Here is a 13,177-nt window from a genome sequence, read left to right as displayed (position 1 = left end):
ATGCCTCCATGAGTCTGATTTTCTTCTTCATTCTCTGATTCTACTCCTGTAAAGTCCAGCTCAAATAATACCCTCAAGAAACACTCCTTGATCATTCTAATCAGGAGTAATTATTCATTTTACTCTGTCCCCTTGAATTGCGCTTTTACACCTCTACTGAGAAATAGCTTTCTGTTAAAGCTAGTAGTTTAAATTTCAAGTTTATTGAGAGTACAACCTGTGTCTTATTCATTTCTGTATATCCCACAGTGTATAACAGTTAAAAGAGTTATGAATGATAGAATAAATTAATGTATGATCTAGAATCTGCCTAAACCTCTTTTTTCCCCTCTCTATTATAACTGAAATGAAATCTTGCCAATATTTCACACACCAGATCCAACCCCTTCTATTTTTCAGCTATATTTTATATTAGCTTCTGCTTTCTGATCTAGTTAACCAGATCCACTTTGCATGATACACACTTTTCCTGTCTCATCTGACAGTATGTTCCTTCAAAATACTATTCCAGACTCTCCATCTATGTGAGGCACCCCAGGGTACTGCCCCTCAACTCCAGCTATCTCAGTATCTGTGTCTAAAAATATTTATGATCCATCAGAACAATATTCAGGTTCTCTTAAATCTTTCTAAGACTAGAATAATATTCTCTATATGGCATCGCCAACTCAATGGATATGAATGTGAGCAAACTCTGGGAGATAGTGAAGGACAGGGAAGCCTGGCATGCTGCAGTCCATGGGGTTGCAAAGAGTCAGATCTTAGTGACTGAACAACAATGAACAATATGGGAAACATAATATATATGTATACCTTCTACATTAATCATATATGTATGCTCACTTCTCCACTTTCCAAAATGACTGTTTCACCCTTTCTCCTCTCAGTCCTTATACACCTGGGCCCGCCACCACTGCCACCACCATAAGCCCATCCCTGTCTGATAACTTATCTCATAATTCATTAAATAGTTAAAAGCAAGCAGTAAGAATCTCTCATCATCACCAAAACTACTGACACTCAATATCTCTAGTCTATTCCCTGCTTACCATCTTGTAGTATGGACTAGGAACCCCTGTTTCTACCAAAGGCCAGACTCTCCAGTTTTGTGGTAGCTCAGTGGTTAAAGCGTCTGCCTGCAATGTGGGAGACCCGGGTTCGATCCCTGGGTTGGGAAGATCCCCTGGAGAAGGAAATGGCAACCCACGCCAGTATTCTTGCCTGGAGAATCCCATGGACGGAGGAGCCTGGTGGTCTACAGTCCACAGGGTCTCGAAGAGTTGGACATGACTGACCGACTTCACTTTCACTTTCTATCTTCAGGACTTCATGTCCATAGGTTTCCCTTGTTCTTGCATTATCAGTGTCCTGGATCATCTCCAGCTCCACACACTGCTGTGTCCTAGAATCATTCCTCTTCAGAAACTCTACTTTGATCCCAGATTCCACTCACCCTCTGATAAAACTTACTGAAAGAGTAGTCTCTAGAAGCCCCCTCTGGGTTTTCACCTCACAGTCTCTAACTTACTTTCCCTTGCCAGACCTGAGTGCCCATGACATCACTGAGACTTCTTTGGGTGAGGTCTCTGACAATGTTCATGTTGCCAGATCCAGTGGTGGCTTCTCCGGCTTTATCTTGCCTGATTTTTCAAAGCTGTCAACACAGTTGGCAACTTTAAAAATAAGTAAATAAAAAACAAACTCTTATAACACTCTTAATTTCTATAACACTGCATTCTTTTGGCTTTTCCTAACTCACTGAGAGCTCCTTTGCCTGCTCCTTCATCTCTGCTTGACCTCCAAATGCTGTCAAATCCGGAGTTTTGTCCTTGGGCCTCTCCTTTACCCTCCTAAGTGATCTTACCCAGACACTCGGCTTTAAATATTAATATTATCTAAATGCCTGTGACCAACAACTCTCAATCTCCCACTCTCACTTTATTCTTCACTGACCTCCAGACTCACATAGAGCATCACTACATGAATATCTACTTTGCACATAAAACCTACCAGCCAAAACAGAAGTCTTGATGTCTGAACCAGCACACCTGCACCGCCCCTAATCTTTCCATTCTTAGGAAGGGGAATCGTCATACGCCCAAATGTTCATGTCACACATCTTGTTGTTCAGTCACTAAGTTAGGTCTGATTCTTCGCAACCCCATGGACTGTAGCATGCCAGGCTTCCCTGTCCTTTGCTGTCTCCTTTTGCTCAGACTCAAGTCCATTGAGTCAGTGATGCGTATCCAACCATCTTATCCTCTATTGTCCCCTTCTCTTCCTGCCTTCCATCTTTCCCATCATCAGGGTCTTATGCAATGAGTCAGCTCTTCACATCAGGTGACCAAAATATTGGAGCTTCAGCTAGTCACAAGTCCAGCAGTTATCTCTGACTTCTTTCCCTCACCTTTCATATCAATAAACACTGCCACCAGAACATGTCTGAATCTATTCACATCTCTCCATCTCCATTACTGCCACCCTAGGCCAAACCACTGACTCCTTCACGTCAATGACTGCAAAATCTGCCTATTGATCTCCTTGCTTCTGCTTTAGGACTCTTAAAAGCCATTCTCCAGTAGTTAGAATGAGCTTTTATAATGTTTTAGACTAACTTACTCTCCTACTAAAACCCTCAAATAGCTTTTCCATTGCACTTAGTAGAATGTGCTTTCGGGGTTCTCCTAACAACCCACACTCCCTCCCCAGTTCCCTGCCCACATCCACCATGCTGTGCTCACAGGGGCCTTCTTTCTACTCCATAGGCACAGAAGCTCATTCCTGCCTTAGGGATTTTACATTTTGTTCTTCCTCTATCTGAAATGCACTGTCTTCAATCTTCCCATGGATGGCTGCTCTTTATCATTCAAGTCTCATTTCCATCGTCACCTCCAAAGAAAGATCTTCCCTGACCACCAAATCTAAATTAATGCTCCCAGTCACACTCTGGCCAGGTATTAGCACATCCTCTGTTTTATTTTCTTCTTCATGCTTATCACTTTATGAAACTGTCATCTTCGTTTCTCAGATGTTATCTGCCCTGTCTCTTTCCCCTTCCAAGAGAACCAGCATGTGGCCTATCTTGTTCATCACTGTATCTCTAATACCCAGAGCACAGAGGGCACATAATAGATGATCAGTCAATAACTTCTGAGTGAGAATAAATGAAAACTAATCTTTGGAACAGCAGCCACATAAGGCACCCACTGAGAGTTAGGTCCTTCTCTCTTCCATGCCAGTACTCCCCACATTGAAGTAAACTCTTTTCCACTGCTTATCTCTTCTACTATATGCTAATTCTTTGAGGACAAGCACATTTTATCTTTGTATTATTACCAACTAGCATAATTCTTATCACAGAGTAAGGTGTACTACAAATATTTTTTGAAGGAATAAAAGAAAACAAAGATGTGGAAGAAGAAATGTGACATAGATCCTATGGATAAGTACAAAGGTGACCCTCAAAAGAGGCTGGATAATGACCACAGCATTTGAGCCCAATCATCACAGAGAAGTGAAGCATTACATATAGGTTTAAACTTCAGGACTTTAAAGTCATTATTAACACTCTACCCTATTTGAAGTTATGCAAATCCTATACCATTTTCAGATGATATTGGTGTGATACAGGGGTTCAAATTCCTAAATAAGATGCTTGGGTAACAGGAAGACAGTGTCAGAGTTCTCTGAGCTATTTGAATTACTAAAACTTATAGAATACATTTCATACTATTTTTCAATTCAATTAGTTTTTACGAAGTATCCACAGAGGGCACGACACTGTACACAGTGTGGACTGTGGATTTGAATATGCTATGGCAAAGCAGGTCAAAGATTTACAGGTCCCAGTGGAAAAAGTCAGCTTATTCTGTTTATTCCATTATTTTTGTGTCAGAGAAAAGTCATTAAAATGTTATGACTACTTGCTTGACCTGTGATCCAAGTCTGGAAAAAAATAAAGTCCAAATTGCTACAATTGGCACCCTGTAATAAAGGTCATGCACTATCTTCTCAGGACATGGAGAAAGGATTTGTTTAGTTTTTTAATAGAAAACTCATCTGAAATAAAATGCAAATTAAAAAGCTTGACATTTTTAAGCACAGCCAATACGTGAACCATGAACTTCCAGATGTTCAAGCTGGTTTTAGAAAAGGCAGAGGAACCAGAGATCAAATTGCCAACATCCGCTGGATCATCGAAAAAGCAAGAGAGTTCCAGAAAAGCATCTATTTCTGCTTTATTGACTATGCCAAAGCCTTTGACTGTGTAGATCACAATAAACTGTGGAAAATTCTTCAAGAGATGGGAATACCAGACCACCTGACCTGCCTCTTGAGAAATGTGTATGTAGGTCAGGAAGCAACAGTTAAAACTGGAACAACAGACTGGTTCCAAATAGGAAAAGGAGTACGTCAAGGCTGTATATTGTCACCCTGCTTATTTAACTTATATGCAGAGTACATCATGAGAAACACTGGACTGGAGGAAGCACAAGCTGGAATCAAGATTGCCAGGAGAAATATCAATAACCTCAGATATGCAGATGATACCACCCTTATGGCAAAAAGTGAAGAAGAACTAAAGAGCCTCTTGATGAAAGTGAAAGAGGAGAGTGAAAAAGTTGGCTTAAAGCTCAATATTCAGAAAACTAAGATCATGGCATCTGGTCCCATCACTTCATGGCAAATAGATGTGGAAACAGTGGAAACAGTGGCTGACTTTATTTTTCTGGGCTCCAAAATCACTGCAGATGGTGATTGCAGCCATGAAATTAAGACGGTTACTCCTTGGAAGGAAAGTTATGACCAACATATACAACATATTAAAAAGCAGAGACATTACTTCGCCAACAAAGGTCCATCTAGTCAAGGCTATGGTTTTTCCAGTGGTCATATATGGATGTGAGAGTTGGACTATAAAGAAAGCTGAGCACCGAAGAATTGATGCTTTTGAACTGTGGTGTTGGAGAAGACTCTTTGAGAGTCCCTTGGACTGCAAGGAGATCCAACCAGTTCATCCTAAAGGAGATCAGTCCTGTTTGTTCATTCGAGGGACTGATGTTGAAGCTGAAACTCCAATACTTTGGCCACCTGATGCGGAAAGCTGACTCATTTGAAAAGACCCTGATGCTGGGAAAGACTGAGGGAAGGAGGAGAAGGGGACGACAGAGGATGAGATGGTTGGATGGCATCACCGACTCAATGGACATGAGTTTGGGTGGACTCTGGGAGTTGGTGATAGACGGGAGGCCTGGCATGCTATGGTTCATGGGCTCGCAAAGAGTCGGACATGACTGAGTGACTGGACTGAACTGAACTGATGGAAGAAATAACCCCTTTTCTTGTACCAGAATGCCATTCAAGGAGTAGGTGCTCTAACTGGTGCTATATTGAGAAGAATAAAAAAAAAAAAAAAAAGAGGCTAATCATTACCTACTTACACACATACTGAATGCAGATCTCTGTTCTCCAAGGAATTACAAATCAGATGGTAAGACAATACATGAGTACCAAAAGCTAAAAAGAAATCACAAGTATTATGTGCTGTATACCATCCATAGTAAAAGCTGCAGGATTTCAGTGGAGGGAAGGCATTCTGAGGCTGGAGGGCAGAGGAGGTGGGTCCTGAGCAGGGCCATGGAGCAAGGAAGATTACCACTTGAGGTGTCAGTGAGATACTTCTTCAAAATATGAGTGTGGAGAAAATAATACTGCTTTCTGAAACTTAAACTCTGATTCAACACATGATTAACGCACATAGTCACCCCAATGAGACGAAGCCTCCCAGTCTAAAAAGCCTTGATTCCAAACTTCTTGAATCTATTAACATATCTAAAGAGAACTGCATGTGATGCTCAAACAGCTCTGCCCATCTGAGCACCCTCCAGATTAGGGCACTAAGACAAATTGAAATAAGGGTCTAATGTGAAGATGCTGTTCTGTCAATAGATAGCCAGGCCGGAAGAGCCTTGCCATTAGCCATTCCACTCATGTAATTTCCTTTTCTGACTACACATTCACCCAGCAACTTTTTTGATAATTAGGTTTCTTGTGTAGTTTGCCTAAAGGGAGCAAAGTGCTGGTCAGGCCAAGGAACATCAGGCCTTCTCAGCATGGCTTTATACATCAGTCTCTTGTGAGCTTTGTTAATACTAATCATCATCCCTGAATTAGAATAATTCTAGAACACAGACAAAATCAATTTTCAGACCCTGGAGAAATGCACATGACTTGGTTTGTCTCAACAGAGAGTTCATTCAAGAGTTTAGAAACCCCAGAGAGAGTATAGTTTAGTCAGATAACTTAAGACAAATTTGTGTCAAGATTTCAGTATCATGTTAAGGAATTTGGAGTTAACTTTTAGGCAGTGGGAAGTCATTTGTGAAATTTGAAGGGGGGGGGGGTGTGGCATGTGTAACATGCAAGGAGATCAAACCAATCAATCCTAAATGAAATCAACCCTGAATATTCATTGGAAGGACTGAAGCTTAAACTGAAGCTCCAATACTTTGGCCACCTGATGTGAAGAGCTGACTCACTGGAAAAGATCCTGATGCTGGGAAAGACTGAGGTCAGGAGGAGAAGGGGGCGACAGAGGATGAGATGGTTGGATGGCATCATTGACTCAATGGATATGAGTTTGAGCAAACTCTGGGAGATAGTGAAGGACAGGGAAGCCTGGCATACTGCAGTCCATGGGGTTGCAAAGAGTTAAACATGACTTGGCAACTAAACAACCACAACAATATGATTGAAACTGTTATTTATCATGTATTATCTGTTGTATTCAGCTCTATTTGGCAGAACTCATGGCTTAATTGAGGAGCTAGCCAAGCAAACTACTGATTACAACACAGTGTTATAAGCACACAGAGTACTCTGAGAGCAGCAAGGATAAGGAAGTATTTCTCAGAAGAGAAAACTTACACATTTTTCTATTAGAGGTAACATTCTTTCTATCTTCCCTTGTATTTAGATACTTTTTTAGTTAAAAGAAATATATCAATATATCAAAGAGCTTCATAAGTATATTTCTGACTCTCTACTGAATACTCTTACCTGGAGAGGCCATAGGCATTTCAAAACTCAACATTTCAAAAACTAAATTAGCTATCTTCTCTGCTCTTCATAACCATTCCGGCTCTTCCTCATGTGTTCCCTACCTTCATGAATATAACCGTAATGCTTCCAGTTATTAGTACAGTCATGCTAGACCATCTCTTCTATCCTCAGCATACAATCAGTCCTAAAGCCTTGCAGATTTTTGCCTTCTTATTACCTCTTTGATTTATTCCTTTCCAGAGCCACTGCCTCAGTCAAGGTTTTAATCATTTGTCAGCTAGATAACTGAAAATTCATCTAAATGGTATCCTGCCTTTGTTTCATCTAGTTTCTCTTCTCTCCAGGATATCCCTGGCTTTGAAGCTAGGATAATAGTTTGCTTAGTCATTCACCAGACACATATTATATGTCAGGGACTTTTCTAACCATAGGGAATACACTGATGAACAAAACATTCAAGGTTCTTACTGCTCACAAACCTGATCTTTTAGACAGGATATTAATTGTGAGAAAAAAATGAATAAAGAAATTTTCAACAGTGATGAATATTATAAAGAAAGTACAATTAAATGATGTTGTAGATAGTGACTGGAAGACTGAGTTGTCATGAAGGGCTCTTGGGCAATGGCAGTTAAAACTGGATGATAAGAGGTAGCTATTCATGCAAAGGTCTGGGCTCAAAGTATTTCAGTCAGTGTACCCAGGATGGCTGCAAGTTTAAAATCTTTAAGAAATGAGAAGAAGGCAAGCATGGCTACGATAAGAGAATGAGAGAGAGAAAGAGTGGTACAGGATGATATAAGTGAGTCATACAGAGGGCACTCATGTAGGACATAAGTTTGAGTTTAATTTACATAGATAGTATGGAAAGCTATTGAAAATGTATTAAGGAGAAGAGCTATGATTAATTCATGATTTGAAAGCTCACTCAAGGTTTTTTATATAGAATGGATTATAGAAAAATAAGGAAAGAAAACAGATCAATCTAGAGTCTAGTGCTAAAGTATAAGTAGGATATACAGTGCTGTGGATGATAGTGACTGTAAAAAAGAGAAGTAGGTATTCTGGGGATATATTTTGGAGCTAAAGCCAATAAGACTTGCTGATGCATTGAATGTGAGAAATGGGGGGAGGGTGGGAAGAGGAAGCCAAGAACCTGTAACTTGAGTAACAGGGTGAGGATACTGGTGTCACTTTCTGAAATGGAAAAGATTGATGGAGGAGGTTTTAGAGCTTTCAACTGCAAGTAAGAATCAAGAGTTCTATTTGGCCAAATTAAGTTTGAATAAGTACCATGACTTCAAATACAGAAGTCAAATAGGCAGTTGAATAAAGAAATATGGAGGTTGACGGAGAGTCATTGCTAGAGATATAAAGCTTGGGAGTCACTGACATATAGATAATCTTTAAAGTCATTGACCTAGTGTAAAAGTAGACTAGAGAAAAGTGAAGGATGAGGACCAAGGCACTCTCATATTTGGAGATCAAGTAGGGGTTGAGGACACAGAAAAGGAGACTAAAAAGGAAGTAGCAATGAGCTGCAAGAAGCATCAGGTGAGTATGATGTCAAGGAAACCAAGAGAAAAGACTGTTTTGAAAGGGAGAGAGTGGTCACACCAGTCAGAATGGTTATCATTAAAAAGTCTGCAAATAACAAATGCTGGAGAGGGTGTGGAAAAGGGAACCCTCCTACATTGTTGGTGGGAATATAAGTTGGTATAGCCATATGGGGACTTCCCTGGTGGCACTAGTGGTAAGGAATCTTCCTGCAATGCAGAAGACATAAGAGATGTAGATTCGACCCCTGGGTCAGGAAGATCTCCTGGAGGAGGCCATGGAGACCCACTCCAACATTCTGGCCTCGAGAATTCCATGGACAGAGGAAACTGGCAGGCTATATACTGTCCATGGGGTCCCAAAGAGTTGGACATGACTGAAGCAACTTAGCACCCAAGCAGCCAGCATGGAAGTTCCTCAGAAAACTAAAAATAGAATTATCATATGATCAAGCAATCCAGCTCCTGAGAACATACTGGGAAAAAAATATAATTCAAAAAGATACATGTACCCCTATGTTCATAGCAGCACTGTTCACGATAGCCAAACATGAAAACAACATAAATGTCCATTGACAGATGATTGGACAAAGAAGATGTGGTGTGTATATAACAGAATACTACTCAGCCATAAAAAAGAGTGAAATATTGCAGCAACATAGACTCACCTAGAGATTATCATGTGAAGTGTAGTAAGTCAGAAAGAGAAGGACAAATACCATATGATATCACTTATATGTGGAATCTAAAGCATGGCACAAATAAACCTATCTACAAAATAGAAACAGACTCATAAACAGAGAACACACTTGTGGTTGCCAAGGTTGTGGGGAGGGGGGGATGGACTGAGAGTTTGGGGTTGGTAGATACAAACTATCATATTTAGAATGGATAAACAATAAAGCCCTAATGTATAGCACAGGAAATTATACTCAATATCCTATGATAAACCATAATGGAAAAGATATTTTTAAAATGTGTATCTATATGTGTAACTAAGTCACAGCAAAGATTGGCACAACACTATAAAATCAACTATACTTCAAAAAATGAAAGTGGCAAGAGTCATCATCTTTGTCAAATGCTGCTGTGAAATTAAAATAAAAGATGTTGCCCACTATATTTGGCACGATGGAAGTCATTGGTGACCTTTTCAAAATCAGTTTGAGGAGAGCTGTAAATAAATCTGTACTGGAGAGAATATGACAAAGGGGAGAAAGAAGAAATGACAAATAAAGACAGCTGAAGCAAATCTAATCATGCAACTCCCCTGACCTGAAACTAACACAGCATTGTTAATCAACTATACTCCAATATAAAATAAAATCTTTAAAAAAGAGCAGAAGCTTGCCATTCATCTCACACCCTTTAGAATAAAGGTCAAACTCTGTGCCTTCAGATATACAATGCTCTTCAGTATCTGGGTTCTTGCAACCTAAGCAATTTTATCTCCCAACCATACTCTCCCTCCTACTACTATAAATACTTGTAATACTCTAACATGAGTCATGCAAAGTCTCTTCCTCCATATGCATCTCTGGGTTACTCCTTGCCCTTTCCTACATAAAAAAAAAACTCTTATACATCCTTCAGTCCTCTTCAAGAATGACCATATCAGGCAAGCAGTGCCACTCCCTTCCACATGATTTACTCTCTCCTTAGACTTTCCATTGCAACCTGAACAGCTACATAGTGTTTACCTCACTACACTGAAGTCTTCTTTCTTTCTGAAAATTCATTATTTATTTTAATAGAAAAAAATAAACCCTTGAACCTTAAAGAATGTAATTTGTTTTCATATTGTTGTAGAGAGCACTTATAAGATAGGAGCATCTGCTACCAGTTCCAAAGATTTCACATATAGTTTAGAAAAAGTATTGTTGGATTCAAACAAACATCAGTGTAGAGGAACAAACATCTCTGTCTCCTCATTTTTCCATAATTTTACTAAATCATCACTAGGAAAGCTGGTAATGGGGCTATCATATAATTATTCCAACACTTGGTAATGACAGTGAAATCAGCCATCCCAATCCAGCTAAATTATAAAAACATGACCTTTAGTAAGGTCATGTACTCCCTTCTCTCATTTCTGGAGCACAAAGGCTCTGCTTGACACCCCATGGACCAATAGTAGACTTGAGTTATAATGTGTAGATTCCTTTCAGTTATAGTTGCAAAAGAAGTCTTGAAATTCTTGATGGTTTGACATCTCTTAGAAAGAAGCAAACTAGGAGGCAGACTGCTGATGTGGATTTGCTCAGATGGACACCATTCCCAGATCTTTAAGTGATACATCCAAAGTTCTCTCAGTAAAGTTGTGGCCATGACTCCACTATCTCTGGCTATCTTCTTTGATTTTTAATGCCTTACGTTCTTTACCAGCTGTTGCAGCCACTGCTTGGTAGAATTCTGCCACGAAGTCTGGCTCACTGACCTCCAGCTGCCTGAGAAATTCATTGCATTCCTGCTCAGCCCAGCCTCCAAACCACTAATCCCAAAGACACAGCTGGCACTCAAAGACACAAGGTGGTCGGTTTGCTCTAGACTTTCTAGCAATGGCTGTAATTTCCCAGGTGCTGTAGAAAAATATCCATGCTGAGGACCTGACCAGCTAGCAAGTCAGTGAAGAATACACTTCATCTCCTGGGAAGTGATGTAAGACATTGGGGGAGGGGAAGAGTTAGAAACATTGTTGGGTACTGAGGGTAAGGGAACGACAGTGGTATCGATGAGGAAGATGATTCCAGCGGCATCCTCCCCTTTTTTCTCACAGGGCACCCAGAGACCATCACAAGAGTGTTTAGACTCCAACTGTCACTGCCACTTACATGTTTCTACATTGCAGTCTTTGCTTTGATTATAACACTCCTCTCCCCTCACTCTATGACACTCATTGGCAACAGAAAAAGAACAAACTTTGAAGTTTAGGAGCATTTCTAGGAGATTTGTGTCCCTGGTACTGGATCTAGATCTTGTACAGAGCAGTGTTCTCCTAGTGCTTCCTAAACAAAAGCTTCTGAAAATACAAATTTCATTGTTAATTTCTTAAAATTCTTCAATGTCTTTTCTGAGTCTATAAAATAAAATGCCAAACACACTGGTATGTTGAATAAGTCCTGGATGATTTTGCTCATTGTTACCTCTTCAGCATCATTTCTCTCCACCTCATCCTGATCTTCACACACTGGGTGTACACCAAACCATTTCCAGGACAGTTTTTCTCAGGTTTCTGTACACTGAGGTGCACTGCCAACTTTTCTTGGAATATCTTTAAGAACCAGCTCAAGGGTCACCTCTCCTCTTAGGTTTTTCCAGATTCACCTCTCCCTCCTCCTAGCACACTAGACACTCTTCATTTGCCACATTGGGTCGGTAACTCTGTTATTGCACTCATCACATTTATCCTTTTATCATCTTCTCTTCCTACTCATTTGCAAACTCTGTTGAACAGGAACTTTGCTCAGTTCATCTTTGTATTTCTAGCACCCAGTACATTGCCTGACACACAACAAGCACAGAGTTAATGAATACTTTTCTTTAAATCGTTTGATTTAAAGGTGATTTCAAGTTTTAACAATATCTTTTAGATTGATTATTTTCATTATTAGTAATAATTTGTAGGTGGTGAGTCTTTAAAGTGCAAAGAACAAATTCACTTCTTGAGGAATAAAGGGATAGGCTATGAGTTTTAAAGATGTCTCTTAGTCCCCATCTTCCTGTGGAATAGAGTCACAATGATAAATAACTGATCATATTAGACCATTTGCTCCAATAAAAATGAGGCAAATAAATGCCAAGTTAAAGCACATCTTAAATTCACATTTGCATTCTAAAGAATTAGCCATTCAGGGAAATTATTTGTTTTTATTTCCTTCCACATTTTGAGACTACTTAAAAGTTTTCAAAGGAGTGATAAGACATATAGTTTTTATTTCAAACTGTTTACAAGTCAAAATGATTTTGAAACATTTTCAGACGTTTTTACAACATGGGACCTACATTTTTTATTGACCTTTGTGTACTTTTTTCAGTAAACTTTTCCTCACATTTTTCCTTGATGATGGACCCCACTTCTAGATGTTTAAGTTCCCTCTACAGTGACAAGAGGGCTTCCCAAGTGGCTCAGTGGTAAAGAATCTGCCTACCAATGCAGGAGATGCAGGTTCGATCCCTGGGTTGGGAAGATCCCCTGAAGAAGGAAATGGCTACCCACTCCAGTATTCTTTCCTAAGAAATCCCATGGACAGAGGAGCCTGGTGGGCTACAGTCCATGGGGGTCACAAAAGAAGTTGGAAGTTGGACACTACTTAGCAACTTAACAACAACAACAGTGACAAGACACACACTAATTACTTCAAAAAGAATAAAAAGTTCACGAGGACTGCATAAACTTAGGAGACAGCATTGTGTTACCACAATAATTGAAGTTGTCTACTTAATAATGGCACCTTAGAAATTACAAAAGCTTTTGTTGAGCATCAACAGAGCTATATGTGTATATCACAAAGCCCAGAAGCTGAGCTCTTCCTTCTCTGCTTTGGCATTAGAAGTTGAAT

The 13,177-nt window shown here is 39.8% G+C and overlaps 1 protein-coding gene and 1 pseudogene across 9 annotated transcripts in view; both read right to left on the bottom strand.

Annotated features, from left to right (window-relative positions):
* SLC44A5 (solute carrier family 44 member 5) overlaps positions 1–13,177 on the bottom strand; it is a 399,223-nt gene that overhangs the window by 149,371 nt on the left and 236,675 nt on the right. The window lies entirely within an intron of this gene.
* LOC129655822 (uncharacterized protein C14orf119 homolog) lies at positions 10,954–11,374 on the bottom strand (annotated as a pseudogene).

This window comes from Bubalus kerabau, chromosome 6, assembly GCF_029407905.1.
Source record: "Bubalus kerabau isolate K-KA32 ecotype Philippines breed swamp buffalo chromosome 6, PCC_UOA_SB_1v2, whole genome shotgun sequence".
In the NCBI taxonomy this organism is placed as follows: Eukaryota; Metazoa; Chordata; class Mammalia; order Artiodactyla; family Bovidae; genus Bubalus; species Bubalus kerabau.
The sequence above is the reverse complement of the archived record's forward strand: the minus strand, read 5'-3'. Positions and strand labels throughout refer to the sequence as shown.